Source organism: Jaculus jaculus, chromosome 15, assembly GCF_020740685.1.
Source record: "Jaculus jaculus isolate mJacJac1 chromosome 15, mJacJac1.mat.Y.cur, whole genome shotgun sequence".
NCBI classification, from domain to species: domain Eukaryota; kingdom Metazoa; phylum Chordata; class Mammalia; order Rodentia; family Dipodidae; genus Jaculus; species Jaculus jaculus.
Window position 1 is genome coordinate 4,599,182 of NC_059116.1, and position 16,714 is coordinate 4,615,895.

A 16,714-nucleotide genomic window follows, 5' to 3' on the forward strand; every position below is an offset into this window, starting at 1 on the left:
TCCTGATTTATCAAGATATTGGTCAGCCCTTGTTCTTTTTGAGAAAAAATATCATTTATCAGCCGGGCGTGGTGGTGCATGCTTTTAATCCCAGCACTTGGGAGGCAGAGGTAGGTGGATCACTGTGAGTTTGAGGCCACCCTGAGACTACATAGTGAATTCCAGGTCAGTCTGGACTAGAGCAAGACCCTACCTCGAAAAACCAAAAAAAAAAAAAAATTATCAGAGAGAGATAGAGAAGGAAAATGGGCATGTCAGGGTCTCCTGCCACTGTGAACAAATTCTATACACATGTCACTTCGTGCATGTGGCTTTTTGTGGGTACTGGGGAATCAAACCTGGGTTTCAGGCTTTGCAAGCAAGTGCCTTTAACCACTGAGCAGTTTTTCCACTGAAATAGATTTTTAAATTTTATTTTACTTATTTGAGAAAGAGAGAGAGAAAGAAAGAAGCAGATCGAAAGAGAATAGGTGCAGCAGGGCCTTCGTCCACCATAAGGGAACTCTAGACACGCGCCACTTGTGCATCCGGCTTATGTAGGTCTTGGGGAATTGAACCTGGGTCCTTTGGCTTTGCAAGCAAGTGCCTTAACCCCTAAGCTATCTTTCAACCCCCTAAGTAGATATTTTAAGATTTTTGGGGGATGCTAAGGATTAAAGGTAAGTAGTAGAATACTTGCTAAGCATGCTCAAAGCCAATCCCTAGCTCTACAGAAGTGAAATTTGCTCTTTGCCATCACCTCCCCGACTAAAGCACAGGGGAGGAGAGCCCGCCTGTGATATTTTTTATGAACTTCTTGGGAAAGGAACATTGCTTTGCTAAAATTTTCCAAATAAAGGACCGTTCAAATAAAAAATGAAATAAAAAATAATGTTCTTTCTGACCTAGAAGCTATCTATTAACAGAAGACAGCTATTATCACACCCTCAGAGGCCTGAGGAAGTTGCTCATCAGTTACGCTAGGTCCCAGACAAGGAGAACAAGGTTCAAGACATACCAAGACTTCCTCCCAGGGAAGGGCGGTCTACACATGTGTCACCCATCAGGGAAGAAAACACACTCCATAGGAAAACCAGGCCCATCGAGAGCTGCAAACCCTTAGTACAAATGACTCTGCCTAGCTTCCCCGCCCTGAGAGCTTTGACAAACTCGACCATGGCTTCTGTAAGCCCAAGACTGACTCTAGAATGACCCTTAAAAAGCCCAAATCTTACCAAACAAACTCACTGTTTGTTCCAGCTGATGAGAGGGCCCTGGCTTCCCGTTCCTTAGAGGATTTACTTTAGAAAACTCAAATCATCAGACCTTCATATGGCCTTTTGAGATCTACGTTTTCTTCCTCCAGAAACATTTCCTGGACTTGAGGACATAGAGGCCATCTCTTTTAAAAGAGATTGTGGGGGAGGGGTAGCGGGAAGAAAGAGCCTGAATGTGGTGGTTACCTGACTCCAAATTGCAAAAGCTCTTCTTGTGTAAGGTAAGGTAAAAGAAGCCAGACATGGTAACACATTCCTGAAGTCCTAGCCTAGATTCCTAGCACTTGGAGGCTGGAGGCAAGATGACTGCAGTTCAAGGAGAGTCTAGGCCATAGAACAAGACCTTATCTCAAAATTAATGAAACAAGGGCTGGAGAGATGCTTACTGGCTAAGCACTTGCCTGTGAAGCCTAAGGACCCTGTTTTAAAGCTCGATTCCCCAGGACCCACGTAAGCCAGATGCCCAAGGTAGCACATGCATCTGGAATTCGTTTGCAGTGCTGAAGGCCCTGATGCACCCATTCTCACTGTCTGCCTGTCGCTCTCAAATAAATAAATAAAAATAAACAAAAAAATTAATTAAACAATAAAAACAGATGTTTGTTTCTCCTTTATACAAGAGCTGGTTGGTTAGCAAATACGGATAGTGTCATCCCATCAGCTGAAACCCCCATCTTTCAATGGCCTTCACTGCTTCCTCTTCCTCACACCCAGAGCTCCGGTGGAGGAGAACTCAATTCCACATGGAAGTCTTTCCCTGGAAAGAATACCATCTGTCTCATTGCTTTAGCATTATTCCACCTACTTGTCTTAAAAAATATATTTTAGGGCTGGAGAAATAGCTAAAGTGCTTGCCTGAAAAGCCAAAGGACCCAAGTTAGCTTCCCTAGTAACTCACATAAAGCCAGATGCACAGGTAGTACATACATATGGTTCTTTCACAGTGGCTGGAGGCCCTGGAGCACCCATTCTTTCTCTCTCTTAAATAACGTAAAAAATAAAATATTTAAAATTATTTTATTTACTTTACTTATGTGCAAGGAGAGAGAGAGAGAGAGGATTCATAGCTGTGCCAGAGCCCCCAGCCACTGCAAACAAACTCCAGATACTTGCACCATTTTGTGCACATGACTTTATGTGAGTACTTGGGAATTGAACCTTGGCTGTTAGGCTTCGCAGGCAAGTGCCTTAACCACTGAGCAATCTCTCCAGCCCCACCTACTCTTTTTTTAAAAAAAATATTTATTTATTTATTTATTCATTCATTCATGAGAGAGGAGAGAAGCTGGAAAGATTGCTCAGCAGTTAAGGTGCTTACCTGCAAAGCATAAGGACCCAGGTTTGATTCCCTAGTACCCATGTAATCCAGATGCACAAAGTGGAGCATTTGCAGTGGCTAGGGGCCCTGGCATGCCCATTCTCTCTCTTTCTGTCACTTTCTCTCTCTCTCTCAAATAAATAAATAAAAGGAAAAAAAACTTTTAAAAAGGGAGAGAGAAAGGAGCAAAAAGAGTGAGCGAGCAAGAGAGAATGGATGTGCCAGGGCTTCTAGCCACTGTAAAGGAACTCTAGGCACATGTGCCATCTTGTGCACCTGGCTTATGTGGGTCTTGTGGAATCGAACCTGGGTCCTTTGGTTTTGCAGGCAAGTGCCTTAGCTATGAAGCCATCTCTCCATCCCCCATCTACTTCTCTTTGATGCCACTGGCAAGGACACAATGGGGAAGTCAGTTCCATTGAGAGGAGGGCCTGGTACACACCCCAGTGCTGTTTCCTAAGCTTCTATCCACCCGTGAACATCTAGGGAGAAGAGGGCATGGCGGTGGCTCACTGTGCAAAAGACTTACATATGCAAGAACTTTCTTCCATCATACAAATAGGGTAATGCCTTCTTTATTGAGTGTTCTGCATGGCACCAGGAGATATGCTAACTGTAAGTACATGTCTTCTTTCACTCTGACAACAAGTTAGGTCTTATTATTCTCTTACAACCTACACCAGAGAAAGATTAATGAACTTACCCAAGGTCACACAGCTCATCTGCAGTAACCCAGGGGCCAAACTTCAATGTATCTATCCCTAAAAGCTCCTTTATGGCCCAGGTGGGAAGTTATGTGGCCTTGGCCATGCACTATTCCCACTACAACCCACGTTTCCTGCTTTTAAGCTGGATAGTTTTCTTTCCATGGACTGCAGTTACATTATAGTATGTGCCATTCATGATGATATGACTAAAACCATAGAAAAGACATGTCTGTGTGGTAAAACATTCTGTCTTTTTTCCTTCCCACACTAGGTTTCAGACCACTGAAATGGGTTCTTATAATCCAGATAGCATGTTCTCTTCTTTTCTTCAAAGTACCACAAAGCATTGGGTATGTGTACTCTTGGGTATGGTCTCACTCTCCAGCTAGAAGAGCAACTCCCTTCTGCATCTACTGTGCCTATGAAAGTGTCTGGCCTAGGGTGAAGCCCAGTAAATGTATGGTGAAGAAAAAGAGAAAGGCAGAGAGTGAGAGGGAGAAGAGGAAGGGAGGGCAGGTTAACAGGTGGATGGGAAGAAGGATGGAGTGGTAGTTTGAATGTCTGGTCCCATAGATGCAGGTGTTTTATTAAAATTGAGCTTGCAGCTTAAGCCCCTAGCAGGCAGATCTGTGCTACTGGGGCACATCACTGGGGGTGAGTCTTGGAGTCCATTCCTAAGGTGTGTTTGGGGTGGATCTCGAATCCAGTCCAACTATGTGTGTTAGAGCAGTTTGAAGCTCTGGCTGTTCATGGTTTTTGGTGTTTTGCTGGCTGTTTCTTGACGTCTCTCTGCTTGGTTCTGTGGAAGAGAGTCACCTTCTTCCACCGCTGATGGTGTTCCCCTGGAATTTGTAAGCCTGAAATAAACCCTTTCCTCCAATAAGTTGCCTTTGGTTGGGTGTTTGTCCCAGCAATGAAAAGCTGACTGTAACAGATGGGAAGGAAGGAGGGAAGGGGAGAAGAAGCAAGAGAGGGAAGGAATCAAACTGGGGTTTTAGGATTCACTGTCTGTAGAACAGTCACCACCTTTTAAACTTAATGATGAAAGAGTTGTGGCCAGAGTGAAACAGTGACCAGCCGGTGGACAGCAGGCCCATTTCCCTGTCAGGCTAATTGGCCCCTCTTCCTTGATGGTAGTCACTGGAGACTAGCTTGTAGGTCACAGGGGTTCTCTGTCTCAGCACAACATTACTGACATTCGCGGCCCTGTGATGGGTACTGTATCATGCATTGTCAGAAACAGTATCTCTGGCCCTTACTCACTTGACGCTAGAAGCACTGCTTTTGGGAACTTAAAGGGCAACAACCAAGAATGTCTCCAGACAGGTATTGATGAACATCCCAGAGGGCGTATGGGGTGAGAGTCGTGTGAGTGGACAAAACTGGCCAAGAGTGAGAGGTTCTGAATTAGAAGATAATGTAATGACTGGACGCTAACTAGTTAAGGAGATTCTAAAATTCAGTTCTCAAACGGAAGTGGGAGATGTTTTGGGCTCTTGGTACCCAAAAGATATCATGGGACATGCTGGAAAAACAATAGGAATCTGGGACCTGGCAGGTTTCCAGTCTTCAGAGGCAGAAGGCTGTTCACCCACACAGTGACTCAGGAAGTAAATGTCCTCCTGGGCTGCCTGTCATTGCAGGTAAGAAGTGAGGAAATGTAATAAGAAAATTCATCTCTACGCACACGGTGAAAAAGAATCTAATGAGCTACAAGCCAGGCAGATTCAACAGCCTCCAATTATTCTCCCTGATAGAGGCTCAGCCATTTCGGAACACAATTATGGACTTGAAACCCCACAGGGGAATTCAGTGGAAATCATTTAAACATTTATTTGATATGAAACCTCTGACCCAAGCAATTCATAGAGCAATTAAAGAGGGTGGACCTGGAAGGCTTGACAGTAATGTCATTTTGGGTTTTGTTGACAAATGGTCAATATGAGTAATCATTGTTAGCATCTTAAATTAGATCCATATGTGAATAAGAAGAGAGAAATATCCCGTGGGGCTTGAGACCGGAAACTGTATCATCCAATATCCAGTCGCCATTACCAACCTGGAGGACAAGTGAATTTGACTAAAGTTCAGTTTTTGGAAAAGGCAGAAATTAAGGAAGAATGGGAAATGTAGAAAACAGAAAAGTTCAAATTACCAGAGGATGTAGATAATTTGAGAACTTCGCGCACAACTCAGTTGGATGAAGTTTGGTGTGCAAGGGGGAAAGATTAAACAATTAGGTGTGCTTGCAGGAGAAAGTCTGGTGACCAGATAACACACACGTTGGGAAGGTGGGTGGCAGTGGGTATGATGCCAAGAAGCTGGGTATTCTTCCAGCACACTTTGGAAGGCGGCTTAATCACTTAGTGTTTTGGAGGAGATTTTGCAGCAAGGGCAGCAGGGACTGGCACAAACCTGCCCGTTCCTGAAATCCTGGCTGAGAGGCGATTTTGCTCAAGGAAATGGCAATAATGAAGTCAAGAGTCCGCGTGTGGCTTCAAGGGGCCTCGGAGCTTTGCAAACCAGCCTCGGTCGGCTTCATCAGCCACCTGGTTTCCACACAGAAGCAAAACAAGAAGTTTGCTCTGTATGTTGATTTCCTTTTGGACGCTCACAGCAACCAGTTGTTATTCTTCATCTTTTCTAGAGGGAGAAACTGAGGCACAGAATGGGTGAGGGTTCTGTCCAAGGGCATTCCAAGGTTATACCTTCAATGGCAGATAGGGCCTCAACTGCTGTTCTTCGTGAAATAACCTGAAGTGAAAAGAAAGCCTGGGAGATTCCGCGCAGATTTTAGAGAGGTACTCTCTCTGCAGGCGAGATCAGCTCCAGGGAGAGAAGCAGGATGCTTGTCGTCCATCTGCCTCAACCTCCCTCTTCAGATCCTCCCTATATGGTAAGGAACTGTTGGTTCTTATCAGGCCTTGCTAACAGTGGCTTAAACAAATAGGGATTTATTTGCCACACGTACTGTCATAGGAGTCTTGGGGCTCCCTGCCAATATACCAATATATGCTGGTGCACCAATAGATTTGGGGTATCCTCAGGTTCTTGTCTTGTGAATTTAAAGAATTAAAATCCATAGACCAGAAGATAAGGTTTAGAGAGGCTTTATTAGATCAAGAGAAGGAAGTACAGACAGCTCCTGCCACATGGAAGGGCAGAGTGGGCAGAGAGCCTCCGGCGAGCAGTGGTTTCCCCGTCACAGCTCAGCCAGGCTGAGATAGGGCTTTACCTGCCACGGGACCTGGAGGTTCAGGCCTCAGGAGAGAGCAACACCCAAAGGAGATGCCGTGCCCACCTGGAAGGTGTCTACTTATAATGTTATTGTGGTGGGCTGTACCCTCAGGTTCAGGTGAGAGAGCTGATTGGTCTGGGCTCAGGAGGCGGGCTCAGGAAGGTCAGCACACCTGACTTGGGGGGATCAGATACTGAACTCTGGTTCTGCTAAGCCTACAGTGTGACATCTCTTTTGGTTCCCTCTTTGGGCCTTTTCCTAACCGCTTACCTGAAAATAAAGCTACTTTGCTAATAATTCCCCTCAGTACCAAAAGGAAAGAGAGGGATGGATACCAGTGAAAAACATTTCATTTCAACAATGTTGAAAGTCTGCGTGTATTTTTCATGGCACAAGTGGCTGCCAGAGTTCACTGGGACACCAAGGTGGGAAGGAAAGAAGGGGCAAGGCCTTTTGCAGCTCTCCCTTTGTCAGAAAGGAGAAAGCTTTCTTAGGAGACTCTGTTGGGTGAAGACTCCTTGGTTAAAACTGGTCCTGTGGCCATTTGAGCCCAAGGGGAGAGCCTGGGAAGGCTGGAAGCTGGATTGCTGGGCTTAAACTAAGGTATTAAAAAACAAAAACAAAACAAAGCTATTTAACCTGGGCCTCAGGGCTTCTTTGCAAGGATAAGAGGACATGCAGAAGATGTAGGTGTTGGGTAAACTTTCCATGGTATTCACTCACAGCTACTTTCTCTCCCACTTTAATGGAGCAAGTGGATTCCAGCAATGTGGTGACCCGAGACTCTAACTTATTCTAGCTGGTTATGGGCCTGGGCCGTGAGCCGACTCTATTCCTGTGACTGCTCAGCAGAGTGTATTGAAAGGAACTGAAGTCCCACCTCTGTAGGAATAGGTTTTGTAAGACCATTCCTTTTTGGAGCAGGAATTTCAGTATTTGAGGGAGTAAGGATTCCGTGGCATTGTGTGAATAAAGCCAGAATCAGAACCCTTCCCAAACACAGAGAAATACTGGGAATTATGATTCTACAGTCAGGAGGATCAACATTTTGTAACAGAAAAAGAATATCATCAGCAACCAAAAAACAAAACAAGGCCTGGAGAGATGGCTCAGTGGTTAAAGGCAACACCTGACGGCCTGGGTTCTGTTCCCCAGTGCCCATGAAAAGCCAGGTGCACAAAGTGATGTACACACCTGGAGTTCATTTACAGTGGCAGGAGGCCCTGGCATGTCCAAACTCACTCTGTCTCTCTTTCTCCTTTCCCTCCCTCTTTCAAATAAATAAAAATATTTTAAGGAAACAATAAAACAAAACACACACACACAAAGAAAAACCTGAAAAGAACCCAGGACTCCATCAACCCGTGACTGAGTAGACGAGCTGAGGGACAGCCACAAGGGAAGAATGCGTTAACAGTATAAAGAACAAGCATCTGCCACTGGCAGCAGTGTCTGGACCTCAGAAGCATAAGGGAGATGAAAGATGCCAGATGGAAAGATTCTGCACCGCAGAACACCAGACAGGAAACTCTAGAAACCAAAGCCGCTCTGTCATAGCAAAGGCTTGTCAGTGATTTCCTACGACTGGGGGTGTTCTGAAGTGACTAGAACGTCCACTGTCTCTATTGTGGTAGTCCTGCACATTGGCCAAAATTCAATGGACGTATTTTTAAAGTATTCTTTCCTTATTTATTTGCAAGCAGAGACAGATAGAAGAGAGAAAGAGAGAATGGGTGCTCCAGGGCCTCTAGCCACTGCAAACAGACTCTAGATGCATAGCTACTTTGTGTATTGGGCTTTACGTGGGTATTGGAGAATCAACTCTGATTGTTAGGCTTTGCAGGCAAGTGCCTTAACTGCTGAGCCATCTCTCCAGCCCTGGATGTATTTTCAAATGCAAGTAATACCTCAATAGAGTTGATTTTTATCTTTTTTTTTAACTTTTTATAGTTTTTATTTATTTGCATATGGGTGTATGTGTGCCACAGAGTGCCTGTGAAGAAGTCAGAGAACAACTTTAAGATGTCCATCTTCTCCTTTCATCTTCTTTGAGACAGTCTTTCTTGTTTGGTTGGTTGGTTTGGCTGCTGAGTGAGCTAAACTACTGACCCATGAACTTCCAGATTCCCCTGGTGGCCTCCCATTGCTGTAGGTGCTCTGGGATCACAGATGGGTGCACCACGTTGTGTCTTGCTTCATGTGCTGGACAGGATGGAATTCAGGTCAGCAGACTTGCACTTTTAACCACTGAGCTATCTCTCCAGCCCCAAATCGCATCTTTTAAAACCTTGCCTAGATCTCTACTTTCATGGTTTTTTTTTTTTTTTCTTTTTCATTTCCTCTGTTCCTAGGTAAGTTGCTTCTGGAAAATTCCAATTTTGTTTTAAAGAGCTTGAGAATTGATATTTGCCTAATACCTGAAGGAGAAGTTGGGGTAACAATTGCCCTGATGGAGTGCTGTTAATGTTGTCTGGCAATGGGTCCAGGCTATGGTACTTAGATATTTGTGTAAGGACCATGCATATACATATATATATATGTGTGTGTGTGTGTGTGTGTGTGTGTGTGTGTGTGTGTGTGTATTTATACTTTTATATTTTTTTGAGAGAAAGGGAGAGAATGGGCACATGAGGGCCTCCAACCACTGCAAACGAACTCTAGATGCATGCACTCCCTTGTGAATCTGGCTTATGTGGGTCCTGGGGAATCAGACCTGAATCTTTTGGCTTTGTAGGCAAGTGCCTTAACTGCTGCACCATCTCTCCAGACCTAGTTTCATTATTTTCTTTTAAATTTTCTGGACTGGTTTAGCAGTTAGGGTGTTCTCCTGCAAAGCCAAAGGACCCAGGTTTGATTCCCCAGGACCTATGTAAGCCAGATGCACAAGGTGGCGCATGCATCTTGAATTTGTTTGTAGTGGCTAGAAGCCCCAATGCGCCCATTCTTTCTCCGTCTTTCTTTCAGCCTCTCTCTCTCTCTCTAATAAATAAAAAATTAAATAAAATATGAAAACTAACACTTAAATCAGTAAACTTTGAGGCAAACCGACCATCCTCCATCATCCAAGTGACCAAAGGGCTAGGAGAGGGGCACGAACCCGTCCAAGCAGAGGGGACCTGCCAGGAGCCTGCCTCTGCACTTGAGCTACAGCATGAACGCCTCCCTGAGTTACTACCGCTGATGTGCACTGCGGTGGGCTTGGTAATCCTCCAAAATTGCTTGAGCCAATTTCATAAAAATAAACCTTCTTGCTCTGGAAATGGCTTAGCAAAATGTTTGCCCTGTAAGCATGAAGACTGAATTTTGATCCCCACCACCTAGCCTGTGAAGCCTAAGAACCCATGTTTGATTCTCCAGATCCCACGTAAGCCAACTACACAAAGGTGAGGCAAGTACAAGGTCACACATGCCCACTAGGTGGCGCAAGCATCTGGAGTTTGATTTCAGTGGCTGAGGCCCTGGCACTGCAATTCTCTCTGTCTGTGTCTCTCTCTTGCTCGCTCTCAAAATAAAAATAAAAATTTAAAAAGTCTGGACATTCCTTTAAATCCAGTGGTAGGGAGTCAGCAGAATGGGGGTCTTTGGGGTTTGCTGGCCAACCAGCTGGGCTGAATCAGTAAGCTTCAGGTTTAGTGAGTGTGGCAGACAACTTCAGGTTCCAGACCAGGCACAGCAATGGAGGAAGGGATTTATTGAAGCTCACAGATCCAGGGGAAGTTCCATAATGGCAGAAGAAGCTGGCCTGCCTTTACAGGTCCAAACAGAGACAGAGAAACACAACCCTACAAACCAAAAGCCACACAGCACAGCACACTTCAGGAACTCCTGCTAGGCACACTTTGCGTATCTTGAGATTGAAATCTCAAACCCACCACCACACCTTAAGAGCCACCCAGTGACATCACCTCCAGACAGGTGGCTGCAGATGCAAACGACAAACTAATAAAACACTGAATATAATGGGGGCCATCTACTGAAAGTACCACAGTGCGAGACCTTGTCTCCAAAAATAAGGTTGGAAGTGACTGAAGAAGACCTCAACTATATCACCTGTATGAATGAAATGAAAGACCAAGGTAATTCCCTGTGCACTGTAAATGGTATTTGCCACCAGAGGGTGACTTACTCCAAGTCATACAAAGTTGGTTAAACCTTTCCACTTCTGAGTCATGCTCTGACACGTAGGCGTCCTCTCCATCTTTGTGGTGGCTTGAATGTAAAATGTCCCCTGATAGACCCGTGTGTTTGAATACTCAATTCCAGTTGATGGAGCTGGTTGGAGAGGTTGTGGGGTCCTTAGGAGGTGGGACTGGCCTTGCAGTGTAATAACCCCACCTTACTTTCTCTCTCCTTCCTTCCTGTTGATGTGGCTGCCTTGGCCCGCTTCCTGCCTCTGGCTGTGCTTTCCTGTTTTCATTTTCATTTTCATTTTCATTTCCTCTGTTACTGTTTTGTTTTGTTTGTTTGTTTTTTGTTTTTTCTAGGTAGGGTCTCACTCTAGCCCAGGCTGACCTGGAATTCACTATGTAGCCTCAGGCTTTCCTCTTGATGATGAAACTTCCCTTAAAAAAAAAACGGCAAGCTCCAAATCTCTTTCCTTCCTTAAGCTGTTTCTGTTTGGGTATTTTGACCCAGCAACTAGAAAGTAACTGAAACAGTCTTAGATGGCTGCTGAGGTGGTTCACATCACCGTGAAACTTAAGAGGGCCAACACTCCAGCCTGGGAAGGCAGCTTAGTTGATAAAAGTACCTTCCTTGCAAATGTGGGGACCTGAGTTCCATCCCCAATCCCGACATGCTTGTAATCCTAGCATGGGGGAGGAGGAGACAGAGGGGTCCTGGGAGAATGCTGGCCATGCTGTAGGATTAGAGTGGACTGTGCCAGAGGAACGACCTCTGGGCTCCACAGACAGGCATGTACGCACACACACATGTACACACACACACACACACCCCACACATGAGAGACAACACTAGTGTAAACATGGGTTAAAATTCCAGTGTTCATAGGCAGGATGATCAGACTATTACCATAGAATGTGCTATGACCAGGAGCTTTAGGCTGTTCCGGGGAGGTTATTTGCACTGACTTCGTTGCCTCCTTTCCTGTGGTCAGCGAACGGTACGAAGCCCTGTCCGTGTAGAATGCTCATGTGTTAGCCGTGGGCCCATCTGCGTCTGTAGCTTTCCCAGGGGCCTTGCATGTTCTTGGCCCTTCCAGACACCCTTATTTCCACTATAATGCAATATACTGGTCTGAATACCTGGGTGCCACAGTGCTGGGCGTCATCAAGAGGGAGGACCAGAGAGAAGGATAGTTGTCTCTAGATTTAATAAGTCAAATCAGATTAAACTAATGGCATTTCAGGGATTTTTTTTCTCCCCTTGGGAACTTGCTATGAAACTTGGTTTGCAACTTCCAGGCCATAGTTGAGAGGCTACAGTCAGAAAGCTGGTGAGACTTGGGAGACAACTGTGTTGTATGGTTGTGTGGTTAGCTCACTACACTCTGTGAATGGGCTTCAGAATCTTCTCGGCGGAAGAGGCCTTAGAGGAACAAGCCAGGAGTTGCTTTGTCTTAGAATGGTGCCAGCCATACTGCTGGTGCCCTCTCCCTGTTAATGCCCCACCTGAGCAAGATCGCATTGGTCCTTAAGTCGGTGTTAGCTGAGATGCAGGTGCCATATTTGAGATCTCTCAGCCTTCCAGCAGGGGTGACCTAAAGGACACACTGATCCACATTTTCCAAGGCCTGTTTTCCTTGGACAGGAGGCCTAACATAGGTATATACCTGTGGAAAGTTTTGAAAAGCATATGGCTTGCTCACCAGACCCCAAGATCGTCACATAGTTCTGTCTGGGGATGAGTCAGGGACCGTGAGGTTGTTGTCCTTGCTAGCATCTCTGTCCATCACTTTCCCTTCTTTAAAAGGGGGAGTGGTCACACTGAAGGATGGGCTGGGACAGCGAGGGGAGAGGTTCCATGTGAGGACCAGCTGATGGCACTGGTACGGGAAGCTAGGAGAAGAGTGGATGGGCACGACGTGTCTGTCAGCGCTTGAGGGACTTCCCAAAGGACTGGAGGGAATAAGAAGAGACCTGGTGAGGTCTTCTTAAGGGCTCATTCTGAAAAGGTTTCTCGATTCAGCGTTCTCCAAAGATGAGAAAGATGAGCTTTCCTGTCCGGGAAACCAGCAGTACTCAGCAGGAATGGACTGATGGAGAATGGGTAGGCAGAGACTAATAGGTTTCAGCTAAAGACATTTGGCCATGTTTGGGTTGTTTCTGCTGAGGAGGGCTGTCCACACTTGGGGTAGAGTCTGGGCTGCTGCTCAGAGACCTCCATTGCACCAGACACTCCTGTATCGAAGAATCATCCAGCCTTAAATATGCACAAAGCCTGGCTTGGGAAAACTCTAAGCTTGGATTCAGGTAATCGCCCCCTCCAATCTGGTAGCTGCAAAGCACATGGAAGTTAATCAGCCATGTGCTGGAAGATCCGGAATTCAAGGGGATTGTGCAGTAAGAAGTCCAAGTAGTTGAATCTCAGAAATATATTTTCATTTTTCAGGCTTTTGTGGGCTATATTTTGGGACTCTGGCCACCCTTACTGTAGCTAAAACCATGAGGCCTGTTATTCTCTGAAAAGCAAATTTTATGTTCCCACCACTTCCGCCTACTATGGCATACAAGTTGGAAGGCAACACACACAAATTGAGGCAGAGTGGGCTGTGTGTGTGTGTGTGTGTGTGTGTGTGTGTACAGCACAAAACAAGCACACTGAAGGATTATGTGGTGAGATTTACCCCCAAAAGGCCTTTAAACATTATCCTTCACATAGCTTCTAAAATTATCTTTCAAAATCTTTTTTATGTCTTCTGGGTGGTGAAATTTGTTAAGCCCTGGAAAAGCTCAACTACAGAGGCACTGAATTCATTCCTGCCAGGTTCTTGACACTCAGAGCTTAAAGAGCAGATGGAGCTGAGGTTGAATGTTGGCTCTGCTGATCGCCTTCTAGGTATTGGGCAGGTGACTTAACCTTTTGGGCCTCACTGTCTTTGTTTGTAAAATGTGATAAATAACCCTGACCTCACAGGACAGCTGTGACAATTACATGTGTGCAACCACACCCAGCCCTGGTATATAACACAGACATTAAGTGGCCAAAATAACCTCAGGAGACTTGAATAGTTTGTGGCATTGGGTTAGGACTGAACAAGGAAATTATAGCATCTTGAAACCCACAGATTCATACTGAAATCAGCTGGTTCAGGGGCTGCGGTGATGGCTCAATGGCTCCAGGTGCCTGCTTACAGAGCCTGGTAACGTGGGTTCCATCCACTCCACCACCCACGTAGAGGCAGACAATGGTAGGCAGAGCCAGGAGAATCAGAAATTTAGCTGGGTCTAATGACCGTTCTTTATAATTAACCACAAAACAAAGCAGCTGCCAGCCATTAGATGCACACACGCTCTCCTGTGATGCTGTCAACACCTTGGGGAGGGAGATGGTGCCGACCCAGTTTATAGAGAGAGAGACTGGCCTGAGATGACAATGTAGCTCCTAAGGGCAGACACGGGTTGCGCTCCAGCTAAGACTGAATCCTGAGCTCCTAACCCGCGCTCCTCTGTCCCCGCCACTCCCCATCTCAGCTGCCTCCTCTGCTTTGACGCAGCCCGCTGCCGTAGGACAGACTCACCAAGCCTTCCTGGACACCAGTGTGTGTGCGACTGATGTTAGTATCAGGTAGTTTCCCCTCAATAGGCTATTTTCATTCTGAAAAAGAAAATAGCCCCTTAAATGGAAACTCGAAATGTGTCACCTCCTACAAGCAATAACTCACTCAATAAATAACTCAAGCTGAGTGAGTTATTTTCCATACTTCAAGAAAGCCCCCCTAAAACATACATGTGCCTGAGTTCAGTGGAAATTACCAAATGAAACTCACTTTTTCATTGATTACAGCCAGGATGACATTGGCTCTCTGTGGGGAAGCAGGATATTTCAGTGTGCTCAGAAACTCTGATGGAGGGGTTGAGGTGCACAGCTCAGTGGTTAAAGGTGCTTGCTTGAAAAGCCTGGTGATCTGGGGTTCAAGTCCTCAGTACCCACATAGAGCCAGATGCACAAAGTGGCACATGTTATCTGGAGTTCATTTGCAGGGACAAGAGGCCTTGGCATGTCTGTTCTTGCTCTCTTTCTCTCTTTCTCAGATAAATAAATAAAAAACAAAAAAGAAACTCTGATGGGCAATGTCTTGTGTCTTGGATGAATTAAAGAAGGAAATTATAATAAGTAGAACCTGGTTCACAGTAAAAAGCCCACCAAAACTTGAATATCATAGGAAAATAATTTTAAAATGCCCACAGAGGTGAAATGTCTGAGAGTCACTGAGCTACAAGGACACCTCCCCAGTCATGGACTGTCGGGTCCAAGACAATATCGTTAGGGTCTATGAAAGGGAAAATACGTATGAGACCTCTGGGTGCTTGTCTCCCGCCCATGGGGACAGTCTGTCTAGAGTCCTACACAGCTCCAACCCCATGCGCTCCTAGACCACGACAGCATTCACTGCATTCACTCATCTACAACACCTTGGACAGGTAGAACTGGGTGCTAGAAGTCTGGCGGCCCGTAAGTCTTAGACAACATATAACTTGTGCCTCTAGACCAACATGAAGAGACAGGTTGGCCACGTGTCTCTTGGAAATTGGGAGTTACGAACTGAAAGACAGGCAGTTTGTAGCAGAAGCTGCAGTCAGGAGGCGATGGGAAAAGTGGCCATTGCAGAGAAGAAGCTGGGGTGGGCGCAGTGGGTGCCCAGTGGGCAGAAGTTTCACTGGGACGAGAAGGCCTGGGAGGCCCAGACGTCAGTGAGAGAAAGGAGCCTGGAGCAGAGAGACACACAGAGAGAAGGGCTTCATGGAGCATGCGCATGGGAGGCTGTGGGGCCCATCCTAATCTCCCTTGCGCCAGCTCAGTGACATCTGTCTGTCTTTGGGTCACCTCATGGCCATTGTGCCCTCATATCACATCCTGCTGTTTGGAAGTAGCTGAAGTGCTCTTCTCCCCAGAACCCGTGAACTGACTAGACCAGCCCATCCCGATCTTTGGGGAAATTTAAATTACATCACACAGCCATGCTTTCTAGCAGAGAAAAGTCGCCAGATACAAACTGGCCTGAAATCTTCATCAATCTAAAATGATGTTTATGTCATGTCTTGAGAGCATCCAGCACAGAGATCAGCTGTTAAATGTTCTGAAAAATGTCACCTGGTGGGCTGGAGGGATGGCTTAGCGGTTAAGCACTTGCCGGTGAAGCCTGTGGACCCCGGTTCGAGGCTCGGTTCCCCAGGACCCACGTTAGCCAGATGCACAAAGGGGCGCACACGTCTGGAGTTCGTCTGCAGTGCCTGGAAGCTCTGGCGTGCCCATTCTCTCTCTCTCTCTTGCTCTCTCTCTGCCTGCCTGCCTTTCTGTCTCTCTCTCAAATAAATAAATAAAAATAAACAAAAAAATTTAAAAAAAATGTCACCTGGTGGTGGAGAGAAGCATCTGCAGGGGTCCTTCACAGAGATGGCAAAATGATCCCTACAGAGATGGCAAGGTGTCCCCTGCAGAGATGGCAAGGTGACCCCTACAGAGATGCCAAGATGACCCTGCAGAGATGGCAAGCCAATGGTGAATCTGCACGCTCCCTTGGCCAGGTGGCCATGTCACATGGTATCTTTTCGCACGTTCACAGACTGCAGTGCAGGCCCTCTCCTTGATTTCTCCCAGCACCCACACCATGGCAAGTGGCTTGGTGACGTGGCTCACGCGGGGTCTCAGCGGCGTAATGAAGAAATGTTCCTATATGGGTCCACAGTTCAGGGTCTCAGTATCCCCTCTGGCTCTGGCTCTTCCTTGCTATGAGAGGAACATGTCCTTGTCATTCCCATGCTTGATCTGCAATGAAGACCCACGGAGCAGTACAAGGTGAGCTGCCGCCACCCACACAGAAAGCAAAACTACTGAGAGGTTGCACTGTTTCTTCTACAGGACTTTTTGTGGAAATAGCTAAACGATGAAGACTTTTTTAGAAAGATTTAATTAGTGAGGTCTGGTGGTGTGTGCCAGCTACTCTTGAGACTGAGGCAGGAGGATTGCAAGTCTTACACCTGCTTACACCACTTAGAGCCTGTCCCCTAGACCA